The 12,842-nt window shown below is 39.5% G+C and overlaps 1 long non-coding RNA gene across 1 annotated transcript in view; it reads left to right on the top strand.

The window, feature by feature from the left end:
- LOC144371651 (uncharacterized) overlaps nucleotides 1-12,842 on the top strand; it is a 48,856-nt gene that overhangs the window by 33,410 nt on the left and 2,604 nt on the right. The window contains exons 9-11 of the long non-coding RNA XR_013431604.1: nucleotides 1,693-1,864; nucleotides 6,632-6,746; nucleotides 7,197-7,320. This is a non-coding gene — a long non-coding RNA (uncharacterized LOC144371651). The remainder of the gene's footprint in view (nucleotides 1-1,692; nucleotides 1,865-6,631; nucleotides 6,747-7,196; nucleotides 7,321-12,842) is intronic.

Genomic DNA, 12,842 nt, shown 5'->3' with positions numbered 1-12,842 from the left:
TAATTAAACAAGTAGGTGTTTGAGGAAATATAACCATGTCCACTTTAGAGTATTTTAATCTTTTTTTTTTTTTGTGGGTGTACCGGGGATTGAATCCAGGGGCACTTAATCACTGAGCCACATCCCCAGCCCTTTTTTGTATTTTATATAGAGGCAGGGTCTCAAAAGAGTTCCTGTGGCTGCTCATCATCCTCATGGTTGATACTACACTTTAGTAAAGACCTTAGCAGCTTAATAGTTGTGCAGTGCACCTTGGGAACTTAGTTTATGCTTTCCTCATGACAGGTGATACTCAGAGTCATTTCTATGCTTCTTTGCCATCTTGTGTCTTTCTTGTGCATTGTCTGTTCAGATCTTTACCCATTATGTTGGGTTATTGTTTGTTTTTTTTTTTAAAGAGAGAGTGAGAGAGGAGAGAGAGAGAGAGAGAGAGAGAGAGAGAGAGAGAGAGAGAGAGAGAGAGAGAATTTTTAATATTTATTTTTTAGTTCTCGGCGGACACAACATCTTTGTTGGTATGTGGTGCTGAGGATCGAACCCGGGCCGCACGCATACCAGGCGAGTGCGCCACCGCTTGAGCCACATCCCCAGCCCAATGTTGGGTTATTGTTGAGTGCCTTACTATATTTTGTACACAAGTTTGTTTTAGACATATACTTTTCAAAGTTTCCCCCAGTCTTTGATTTGTCTTTTTATCGCCTTAATATGATTTTTTTTTTAACAGAGCAGTTTAATACAGTCCACATTATCAGGTTTTTCTTTCATGGATTTGTTGTTGTTATCATTTGTTTGTTTGGTAGCAGGGATTGAACTCAGGGGTGCTTAACCACTGAGCCACATCCCCAGATTTCATGGATTTTTTTGGGGGGGTGCTGTATTCATGAAACATGTGGTCATGCACATCTTCTAGAGTTTTACAGTTTCCCATTTTAAATGCAAGTCTAGAGAGTATTTTGATAGGTTCTGGTGTCCATATATGTGCCTTCTTGAAGTCGGTCCTTTTGCAGTCAGTGCTGTCTAGTCTATGTTTAAAAACAGCTTGTTGGGAATTTCTGGAATGCACTGAATCTTCAGGTCAGGCTTGAGACAATTTCATCTTAATTATATTGAGACCTGAACAAAGTATATCTGCATTTATTTATATTTCATTTGATTTCTTTCTAAACATTTCAAGATTTTCTGAAAGAATGATTGTACTTTAAGACTTACATGAAAGTACTTCATATTTGGGGTCTCTATTTGAAATATTAATGTTTTAAAATTTTTCTTATTCCAGTTTGATTGCTGAATTCAATGAAATTTTGTCTATGGGCCCTGTATTTTGCTGCTTGCTATCTCCATCCATTCTGATCATGACATAGGATGGTAGGCTCTATTTCTTTTTGATTTCCAAAATCATGACCTGGAATAGTCAGGAGTGTGAATTTTAGAGCTTCACTGTGCCTAGCACAAGGGAGTGCAGCTCTGAACAGTGAACACCCAGCATCCTGCACTGTCTACAGTGGCCAGCAGGGGGCACTCAGGACAACTTTCTCTGATCAATTACTTTTGGGGGCTGTGTTCTGTGCCCAATCAAACTTCCTTCTCCTGGGGACCCACCTGAGAGATGCCACATCTAGGGACTCCTAGGGGCTCTATCTAAGGTGTAAACCAGTGTTGTTGTTTTTTTTTTAATCCTGGGGACACACCTAGAAAGATACCATGGCCTGGGGATGCCTGGTGGATATATCTATGGTGAGGACCAGAGCTTCCTTCTCCTTGGCACCTACCCATGGAGGCTCCACTGTGGATTCAGGATGACTGAGGTCCATGTGAGGAAAACATGAGGAAGAAGCTTCCTGTGCACTGCCTGGTGTGCTGAGAAGTAAGTTCTGCCATGTTCTTTACTTTCTCAGGTAATATTTTAGCAGAACTTATTTTACAACAGTATTTCTTTTTTTAATATTTATTTTTTAGTTTTCGGTGGGCACAACATCTTTATTTATTTTTATGTGGTGCTGAGGATCAAACCCAGCACCCCCCGCATGCTAGGCGAGCACGCTACCACTTGAGCCACATCCCCAGCCTCACAACAACAACAGTATTTCTTACTGAGGCTTTGGCTGCTCATTATCATGGTATATCAATGTATTTTGTGTGGTTTGAGTGTCTAAGGACACAAATGCCCCCTCAAGGTGGTGTAGGGAGGGCCCAGTGCCTGGAGTCTCACTGGGGCCTGAGGGTAAGGGATCATGAAAATGCAGTGAGAAGCTCTCAGGAGCCTCTAGGGTGAGAGATGTAAGGATTATGATGGATTGCACTACCCTGAATCCTGGGTAACTACAGAATCATCATTGCAGTTACCAGAGCCTTCTCAATTGAGGGCAGCATGGGTCAAATGACAAAGTGTACTACCCATAATTCTTGGGGACCTGCAGCTTGCAGAGACCTCTGCAGAGAGGGCCATACTGACAAAAAAATCAAACTATGCTATCAATTACTTTTGGGTGCCTGCTCTGCCCAAGAGCCTCTGGGGTGAGAATTGCAAGGGCAGAATACCAGACTTCAATGCTCAGAACTTCTGGGGATGCCTTCATACCCTGACCCTGTAAGTCCCAGAGGTTTCTGTGCTGACAGTTGTATTGTTAGAGCACACTACCTAGAATCTCTAGGGTACCAGGGAAAGCATGGGGTCTTCAGCTCCTGTGATCCTCAGCAGGACTGTGCAGGCAAACCCTAGACTGCATTATCTAGAACCATCAGGGACTGCAGCTCCCAGAATCCTCTGTGGTGAGTGGGCAAACTATTAGACTGCATTACTCACAATCCTAAGTGGGAATTTGAGTTTCAGAATTTTCTGCAGTGAGTAGGAAAAACACAGGGCTATATTACCCACAAATCTCGGTGTTAGCAGCTCTCAGGATCCTCTGTTGTGAGGACTGTTGGACTGAGAGCTTAACTGCAGTATCCAGAATCCTTGGTGAGGTGTGTTTCCCAGGTGAGTATGCAGCCTGCAACCCCCAGAGGCCTCCCAAGTGAGAGCTGTGCATTATGCAGGTCAGACTACACTACCTACAATTCCTGGGGACACACTGGTGAATGTGCTGCCTGCAATTCCGGGAGGCTTCCACAGTGAGGTCTTCAGTACCAAGGTAAGCATGTGGCCTTCAGTTCTCATGGCCCTTGCAGTAGGGGCTTCTAGGCAAAACACTGGACTTCCTTATCCAGAATCCTCAGGGGGAATTGCAGTTCCCAGGATCTGCAATAGTGAGGGCTGCAGGGTAGGGAGCTGAACTACACCACCTAGAATTCTTGGAGGTGCCCAGTGTCCATGTGGCCTGGAACTCTCAGAGGCTTCCACAGTGAGGGCTATGGAGGCAGAAGGCAAGACTATGCTACCAGAATCCCTGGGGGCCTGCATCTCCCAGACACCTACCTTTTGAGTACTGCCAGGGCAAGGTTTGTATTGCACTACACAGACTCCCAGGGGTGTCTAGGCAGGCTTGTGCTACACAGATCCCAGACCTTTGATAGTGAAGTCCACTTAGGTAGGATGGACTGCACAACCCAGAATAATCAATGGCCACAGCTCTCAGAGACCTCTGCGGTCAGGGCTGACTGAGTAGAACTGACTACAATACTCAGAATTCCTGAGGGCTCTGAGCTCTAAGTAGTCACTGTGCAGTTGAACATAGCACCAGGCTATAATACCCATAATCCTTGGGGGCTTGCAGCTCCCAGAATCCACTGTAGTGATGGCTGCCTTGGCAGAACACCAGAATACACTGTCCAGAATCCCTAGGGATGCCTGAATGACTGTGTAGCCTACAATTTCTAGAGACCTCTGCTGGGGGTGGAGGCTGCATTGTAGAAGACTGGATTACACTACCCAGAATTCTAGGTGGGTATATGAGGTTGAATGTGCTACTTGAAGCCCCCATAGGCTTCTGGAGTGAGGGCTGAATGGGAAGGCTACACTGTTCAGAATCACTAGGGGTGCCTGAGTAGCCTGCAGCTCACAGAGACCTCTGCAGCTGGGCTGCATTGTAGAATACAAGACTGCACTACCCAGAATCCTGGGGGTATGAGGGTAAATGTGCTACTTGTAGCCTCTGGCTTCTGGGGTGAGGACTGCATGGGTAGAACACCAGAGTCCACTGCCAGGGTCCTCCAGGGTGCCTGGGCCAGCACATGGCACACAACTTCCTTGGTCCTGAAGGGCAAAGACGGTGTGGGCAGAGCACCAGACTACACTGTCTAGAATCCCTGAGAACCCTGAATCTGTGTAGCCTGCAGCTCCCCGAGGCATCTATGGTGAGAGCTGGACAGGCAGGACAGACTGACTGACCTAGAATGCTCTCCGAGGCTACTTGGAATTTGGTCTGAGCTCAGGTTCTTCTACCCTCCTACAGTGTTCACCCTGGGCTGGGAATTAACAGATTTTCTTAAAATTCCTGATTCCAAAATGGGGCAGACCCTGGCTAAGTCACTCTTTCTCAAAGACTACATGTCCCAGAAGCCTTTGAGGTGGTCTCTGCCCTTGGGCGCCTGAGTGTCTAGACTCCCTGTGGAAGCCTCTTTCTGTGCCTCTGCCCACCTGCCTCAGGCTGCTGCAGCCCTTGGCCTGGTGGAGTGCAGGGAAGGGTCTCCTGGACTCCATTTCTCCTCTCCTGAGATTCCACTCCTCATGGTGCCACAGCCAGACCTAGTTACAGCAGTGGGAACAGATTTTATTCAGTAACTGCTGAGGGTGGAAGAAGGCGCTGACATTCACCAGGGAGCCAGGAGAGGCCCCGCCTTTGAGCCGTGAGCAGCTGGTGCACGTGCACGTGGCCAAAGGGGCGTGGTCAAGAAGGGGCAGGGCCTCGCCGCCATCTTTAATGCTGCCTCCCTGAGAGTGAGGAGAGCTGGCTTTCCCCTCAGGACCAACCCGGGAGAGCCCCAGCTCACTGGAGTGTTGGGTCACTCCACAGAGAGGGGCAGAGCTCCCTTCCCAGAGCAGATTGTGAGAGACACCCAGGTTCGGGACTCTCGTGGGTCATGCCTCCAGGGACTCCCGGAGCTCCATTCTCCTCAGAGCAGCCTCAGCGGACTTTTGGCTTAGAGACTTCTTAGAGACTTCGTGAGTCATGGCTCTAGGAATGCCTGGGGTTCCTTTGTCTTCAGAGCAGCCTGAGGGGGACGCCTGTATTGGGGACCCTCATGTGGTTTCCAGGGTTTCCTGAGGGAGATGCCAGGGTTGGGGACCCTCACAGGTCATGTCTCTAAGTAGGCCTGGGTTCCCTTCTCCTCAGAGCGGTCTGGAGGAGACGCCAGTGTGGGGACTCTCTTGGGTCACGTCTCTAGTGACGCCCAGGGTTCCCTTCTCTTCAGAGTGGCTGAAGAAGCCTTCTGGTGTGAGGAGCCTCGTGGGTCGTGTCTCTAGGGACGCCCGGGGTTCCATTCTCCTCAGAGCAGCCTGAGGGAGATGCCTGGTGTGGGGCAGCCCTATTTTGTATTATAGACAGGGTTTCACTGAGTTGCTTCCTGCCTTGCTTTTGCTGAGGCTGGTTTTGAACTCAAGATCCTTCTGCCTTAGCCTTCTGAACCGCTTAGGTTTAAATATACTTCTAACAAAGCCAAAATTTACTAAAAATACATCCCCTGTATTTTTAATAATGAACCACATTTTTATTCTTTAATCTTTGCTTAGTTTTGTTTAAAATTTTTTTTAGTTATAGAAGGGCACAATACATTTAGTTTATTTATTTTTATGTGGTTCTGAGGATCAAACCCAGTGCCTCACACATGCTAGGCAAGCACTCTACCACTGAGCTACCCCAGCCACACATTTTTCTTTTGGTGGAGAGTTTAGTTAGCAAGAAGCCACCCCTCCAGGACCCTCTTGCTAAGGCTTCCCCCTCCAGACCCTGCCTCTTCTCCAGGCCCCACCTATATTCTTCGGCCATGCCTTGCCTCCCGAGCCACCTTCCCCCTCCTTCCTACCCTGCCTCTCCTCTATGTCTTACTCACATTCTAGGGCCTGTCCCTCCCTCAGGTCCCACCCATCTGCCAAGCCCTGCCCCCTTGTGACTCATTCTCCCCCTCCTTCAGACCCTGTCTCTCTTCCAGATCTTTCCCTTCTTTCTGTCCTGCTTCTCCTGCAGACCTCACCTTCCTCTCTCTCTCTCTCTCTCTCTCTCTCTCTCTCTCTCTCTCTCTCTCTCTCTCTCTCTTTTAAAATTTTTGTTTTTCACATGGACACAATGCCTTTATTTTGTTTATTTATTTTTATGTGGTGATAAGGTTTGAACCCAGTGCCTCACACATGCTAGGCAATCGCTCTACCACGGAGCCATAACCCCAGCCCAACCCTCCTCCTCTTTAAGACCCTGCCTCTTTTCCAGACCCCACCCATCTCCCAGGCCCCCTCCTCCTCCTCCTCCTGACTTTCCCTCCCCCTCCTGCAGACTCTGCCCCTGCTAGTCTAGGATGAGCAGCTCCCTGGCTGCTGTGCTAATTGGCAGTATATTTGTAATGGTGCACAAATAACATCTGTTGTATAAACACTGACATCCTGCATTGGATGAATTATTTTAACTATATCAGAATTCAATATACCATAAAATAACTTTAGAAAAGTCACCTTTCTCTCTTTTTATTTTCTCTATAGATCATGAACATTTGAAACAAAATCAGAATTTGTTAGAGGGCAGATGACAGCCAGCCTTGAGCCCTGATGATCCCAGGATCCCTTCGAGTGGGAGAACTCTAAGTAGCAATCCAAGGTTTTGTATGCTAATTGATTCATTGTCTTATTTTAGAGTTATTTTGTAATGTAATTCCCCATGGCCTCCAGGTCTCCAGTTCTGTGCAGTAGGTTTTACCAATTCAATTTTTGATTAATATTCTTTCAGTTTTCTACAGAATTTTAAAAATATTTTTTTAGTTGTCAGTGGATCTTTTTATTTTATTTATTTATTGTGTTTATTTATATGTGGTGCTGAGGATTGAACCCAGGGCCTAACACCTGCCAGGCAAACGCTCTGCCTTTGCACCACAACTCTAGCCCTTTATAGAATTTTAATTCTGTGAACTTTTATTTTTTATAAGGAATATTTTAAAAATTACTTTTAGCTTACTTTGTTTTTGATTGAGAGAATTGTTTTGTTTGAGAGAATTGTCTTGTTTGGAAGTGCTCATAATCAAATAATTTTAATTAATTTCCACTTATTAAGGTATCTTTGGAGACTGGATGTGCAGCTCAGTGGCAGAGCACTTGCCTGGCATGTGAGAGGCCATGGAGTCCCTCCCAGCACCACACACACAGAAGATGTCTTTGACAGGACTGAAGCATGAGAGGTATGCTTTAAAAAGATCATGTATTGGGGCTGGGGTTGTGGCTCAGTAGTAGAGCACTCACCTACCACATGGGAAGACCTGGGTTCGATCCTTGGCACCACATAAAAATAAGTAAATAAAACAAAGGTATTGTGTTCAACTACAACTAAAAATAAAGATTTTTTTAAAAGATCATGTATTTCCACATACATATATATGCCACAGTGCCTCTTCCAAATTCATATGAAATTATTCTAAGAAAATTTCAAATCATTTTTGAAAGAGAAGAGGGATGATGATATTTTTAATGTCAAGTATTGATATTTCATGATATTTAAAACTAATATAGATGAAATTTCCTGAGATGCAAATCATTTCAAAATGTAAAAGACAAGTCAGTAGATTTTTTTTGTAATTCAGATATATTTAATAAAAATAAGCTTTTTTTTAAAAAAAGATATTTTTCTTTTTCTTTAAAATTTAGAAAGCATGTCCATATGTCCTATTAAAGTTCTACATTCATCAGAAAGTTTTCTTATTCCTTGCATACAAAGGGATGGGCCTTCTAATGAGCATGATACTTTATGTTTTCAGAAATTCTTATGGGAGAACTCTTTAAGTGTTTTGCCTTTGTTCAAAATATTATTTAAAAATGTATCAATTTGCTTTTGATTTCAGAAATTTGACTTTCTTTTGAAATTATGTATTTATTAGTAGTTAGAGTTATTTCATGTGGGAAATGCCATGATTACATTTTATCCTAATGTTATCCTAATGTTGTGTTAATAATTTTCTAAGCTAGATTATGTTCAGTTTTCTTATCAACAGTCAATAAAGCCTTTTTTTTTTAGTTTTGATGGTAAGCTTAATGTGAACATGCTTTATGATGTGACACCACTGTTCATGATGGTCTAGCTATGCAATACACTATAAGGAGAGTATTTTGATTCTGAGAGTCTCAAGTGTTTTAGGTCCAACATGTTTTCTTAAGAGGAATGATTATTCATTTTCTATTTGATTAAACAAATAAGACATAAATTCTTTTTTTTCCCTTTTGTGGTTCTGGGGGTTGGTCCTAGGGACTCCTGCATGCTAGGAAATCCTTCTACCACTGAGCTACATCCCTAGCCCCATAGATCCTTTAGTTGTCATGAGCTTCATGATGAGCTAGTGACAATAAAATTACTTAGAATTTCAACTAGATTGAGACTCATGCAAGAGTCTGGGCATCCATAGCTCCTTGTGATTTCTAAAAGGTAGACTTTCCCACAACACAGCAGCATCTATTATCACTCCTGGACTGAGTTGAAACCTCTGCTTCTCTTGGCTCACCACTTCCTGCAGAGGTCTTGGAGGAGATGACTATTTCTTTGACTCTTTGTCCCAGTGACAAATATTTGATTATATTTCTGCTAAAAGGTATGCATAGAAATAAAATAGAGACAAGGATTCTTTGGGACAAGTCATTCAGTCACAGTGAGTCAATTTGTATTAGGACTTTTTTTTTTTTTTAAATAAAGTCACTCTTTAGAGAAAGTTAAACCATGGGTTGAAATAAAATCTCTAAAATGTCATTTTTTCCCCCTGTAGTGATCACATTTTAAGAAGGAAAACCTAGAACCTAGTGACAGCATAAAAAATATAATAAGTTAACATATGTTATTACTTCAACATGAAATATGTAAAAGAGGCACATACTTTGAATTTTTTAAAAGTTTTTTTTAGTTGTAGCTGGACATAATGCCTTTATTTTCATTTATTTATTTTTATGTGGTGCTGAGCCTCAAACCTAGCACCTCACACATGCTAGGTGAGTGCTTTACCACTGAGCTACAACCCCAGCCCACATACTTTGAATTTTATATTAGTTTGAACTATTTGATTTTTGTGTTAGAAATGTTCATAATAAAATACAGCTAAGAGTGTCAGTTACTAGTAATTAACTATATGAATAATTAAATAAGTAGGTGTTTGAGAAAATATAACCATGTCCTAAGGTTTTACTTTAGAATAGTTTAATCTTTTTGGGGGGAGGGTACTGGGGATTAAATCCATGGGCACTAACCCTAATCCTTTGGTCTTTAATATTAATATTTACCCATACTATTACATCAAAAAGTGATATAATAACTGCCTTGTGGACTTTAATACTACTATAAAATCAATACTATAAAATGTAAGTGATTATAAATGCTGCCTTGTGACTTTAAATATTTACATGATATCCAACTATTATAAAACTGATAAAATAGCTTCCCTGTGGCAATTAATACTAATGTAATATCCTTATTCTAGAATCTAAAGCTAATATTGTAGCAGGAAAGTGACATGTAACATCAATGTGGTATGACAAACTAATGTAATAGATTCCCTGTGGAATTTAATACTAATATAATATCCTAATACATCATGTAAAATAAATATGATAGCTCTACTGTAGCCTTTAATACTGATGTTATGTCCATTCTATAGTATTTTATATTAATATATTAGCTGTCATGTGGACTTCATACTAACATGATATCCATATTGTAGCATCTAATGCTAAGATAATATCTTCCCTGTGACCTTTAATATTTACCCATACTATTGATATTATAATGTAATATCCAGATTATAGCATCTAAGACTAATATACTATCTGCCCAGTGAATTGCAGTAATAATAAAATCTTCACAGAGAAGCACATAAACTTAATATAAGAGCTGTTTTGTGTCTTTTCATGATCATATGATGTCTATAATATGCAATCTAAAAGTAACAGTAGCTGAATTTGCTTTCTGATATTAATGTAATATGCATACTATAGCATCCTAAAGTACTATGGCAGCTGCCCTGTGGTCTTTAATACTTATATAATTTCCATACTATAGCACATAAATCAAATATAATATCTGAATTTTGGTCTTTACTACTAATATCCATTATTATAGCATCTAAAACTAATAAAATAGATGCCCTGTGGTCTATAAATGTCATATGATATCCATACTATAGCATTAACAGTAATATAATAGCTGCCCTGTAGCCTTTGACTTTAATATAACATCAATACTTTGGCCTCTGAAACTAACAGAATAGCTGTCCTGTAGCCTTTTGATACTAATTTTATCCATATGTAGCATCATTATAGTCTCCATGTAGCCTTTTATTTTAATATCATATCCATACTGTAGACTCTAAAATGAATAAAATAGCTTCCTTTTGGCCTTCAAGAGTAATATGATATGCACTATGGTACCTAGAAAATATTATAATAGCTTCCCTGTGGTCTTTAATACTAATGATATCCATGCTAGAGTACCTAAGACTAATAGGTGCCTGTTGTGTTTAATATTAAAGATGTCCATACTATACCTTTCAAAAACTAATATAATAGCTGCTCTGTGACTTGTAATATTAACATAATATCCATACTGTAGCATCTAAAACTAATACAATAGCTACCTGGTAGCCTTTAATATTGAGATAAAAACCGTGGCCTCTGAAATTAATGTAATAGTTGTCAAGTGATGTTTTAATACTGATAGTGCATGCATACTATAGCACCAAAAACTGATAATATAGCAGCCTTGTAGAATTTCATAGTAATATAAAAATAAAACTTTAATATTAATAAAATATCTATACTGTTGATCTAAATCTGAAGAAATGGCTGCCTGTAATCTATAATAGCCATATAATATCCACACCAAAGCTTCTAAAACTAGAATAATAGTGCCCTGTGGCCTTTAATGCTAGTAGGTATTCATACTACAGTATTTAAAGCTGATACAATAGCTGAATTGTGGTCTTCCATATCAATGCAATGTCAATATTATAGCATATTGAACTAATTTAGTAGCTTCCCTATGACATTTATATGCCAATATAATATCTAACCTGAACAGGTTAGATATTATATTAATACTAACATGATATTTGTACTGTAGCCTCTGAAACTGAAATAATAGCTAATTTATGATCTAAAACTAATAGAGTAGCTGCCCTGTAACTTTAAAACTATTACAATTTTATAGTATAGCATCAAAATTAATATAATAGCTTCCCAGTGGCTTTTATATTAATATGATATCTGTGCTACAGTATATCCAATACCAATAAAATAGTGGCACTGTGGCTTTAAATACCAATATGACATCCATGCTACTGCAACTCAAGCTAATATAATAGATGATTTGTGTCCTTTAATCTTACTATGATATCCATATAATAGCATATATTACATAATAGATGATTTCTAGCTTTAAATATTAATATTATATCCATAATATAGCATCTTCAATTAATAGTACATATGTCCTGTGTCCCTAGGACAAATATTATATTCTTAATGTTGGATTTAAAACTAGTATAATAGATACCTTGTGGACTTTAATACTAATATGCTATCCGTATTGTAGCTCCTAAAATTAATATAGTAGCTGCCTGGGCCCTTTAATATGATATGTAATATGGTAAACATATTGTGCTCTTTAAAACTAAATTAATAACTGTTCTATGGCCTTTACTGCTAATATAATATACTATGAAAAACTAATGTAATAACTTCCTTGTGTCCTTTAATATTGATAGTATAGCATCCAAAACTAATATATGATATGATATATTATGATATGATATAATATGATAGCTGCCCTCTAGACTTTAATATCATAATATTCATACTGTGACCTCTAAAATTAATAGATGTCTTGTGCCCTTTATTACTGGTTTGTTATTCATACTATAGCATGGAAAACTGATTAAATAACTGTTCTGTGGCCTTCAGTATTAATATGATTTCCATATTATAGCTAAAAAACTGATATTGGAGGTCTTTATTACTAATAGATGCAAACTATAATATCTAAAACAAGTAAGTAGCTGTACAATAGAATTTCATACTAAGTGACATCCATGCTAAAGCATGTTAAACTAATAGCTCCCCTGTAGCTTTTGATACTAATATCATAGCCTCCAAAACTGATGTAATAGATGTCCTGTGGCCTTTAATTTTAAAGTTACATCATTCCTATAACCTGTGAAGCCAATTTAATAAGTTTTTTATGAAATTTAATTATTCATTTAATATCTATATTATAAATCTGAAACTGATAAATAGGTGCTCTATGTAAAACTGGTAAATAGGTCCTATAGTATTAATACAATATTCTATCACCTGAAACTAATATAATATCAGCTTTGTGGCCATTAAACTAATATGATATTTATAGTATAGTATTAAAACCAATAAACTGCCATGTTGACTTTAATGCTAACATGATATTCATACTTGAGTATCTAATAGTACATAATTATTGACCTGGAGTGTTTAATTCTAATATGATATTCATATTGGAACATCTGAAACTGATGCAATAGTTTCCCTGTGGCCTTTGATATTTATATGATATCCATCCTATAGTATTCAGAGCTAATATAATATAATAGCAGCCCTGTGGCCTTTAATATTAATATAATATCCATACTGCAGCATTTAAAATAATAGATGCACTGTGGCCTTAATACCAAATAATTGGTTTGGATATGCTCATGTGTGA

Source organism: Ictidomys tridecemlineatus, chromosome X, assembly GCF_052094955.1.
Source record: "Ictidomys tridecemlineatus isolate mIctTri1 chromosome X, mIctTri1.hap1, whole genome shotgun sequence".
Lineage (NCBI taxonomy): Eukaryota > Metazoa > Chordata > Mammalia > Rodentia > Sciuridae > Ictidomys > Ictidomys tridecemlineatus.
Note: the sequence above shows the minus strand (reverse complement) of the source record. Positions and strands in the feature narration are given on the sequence as shown.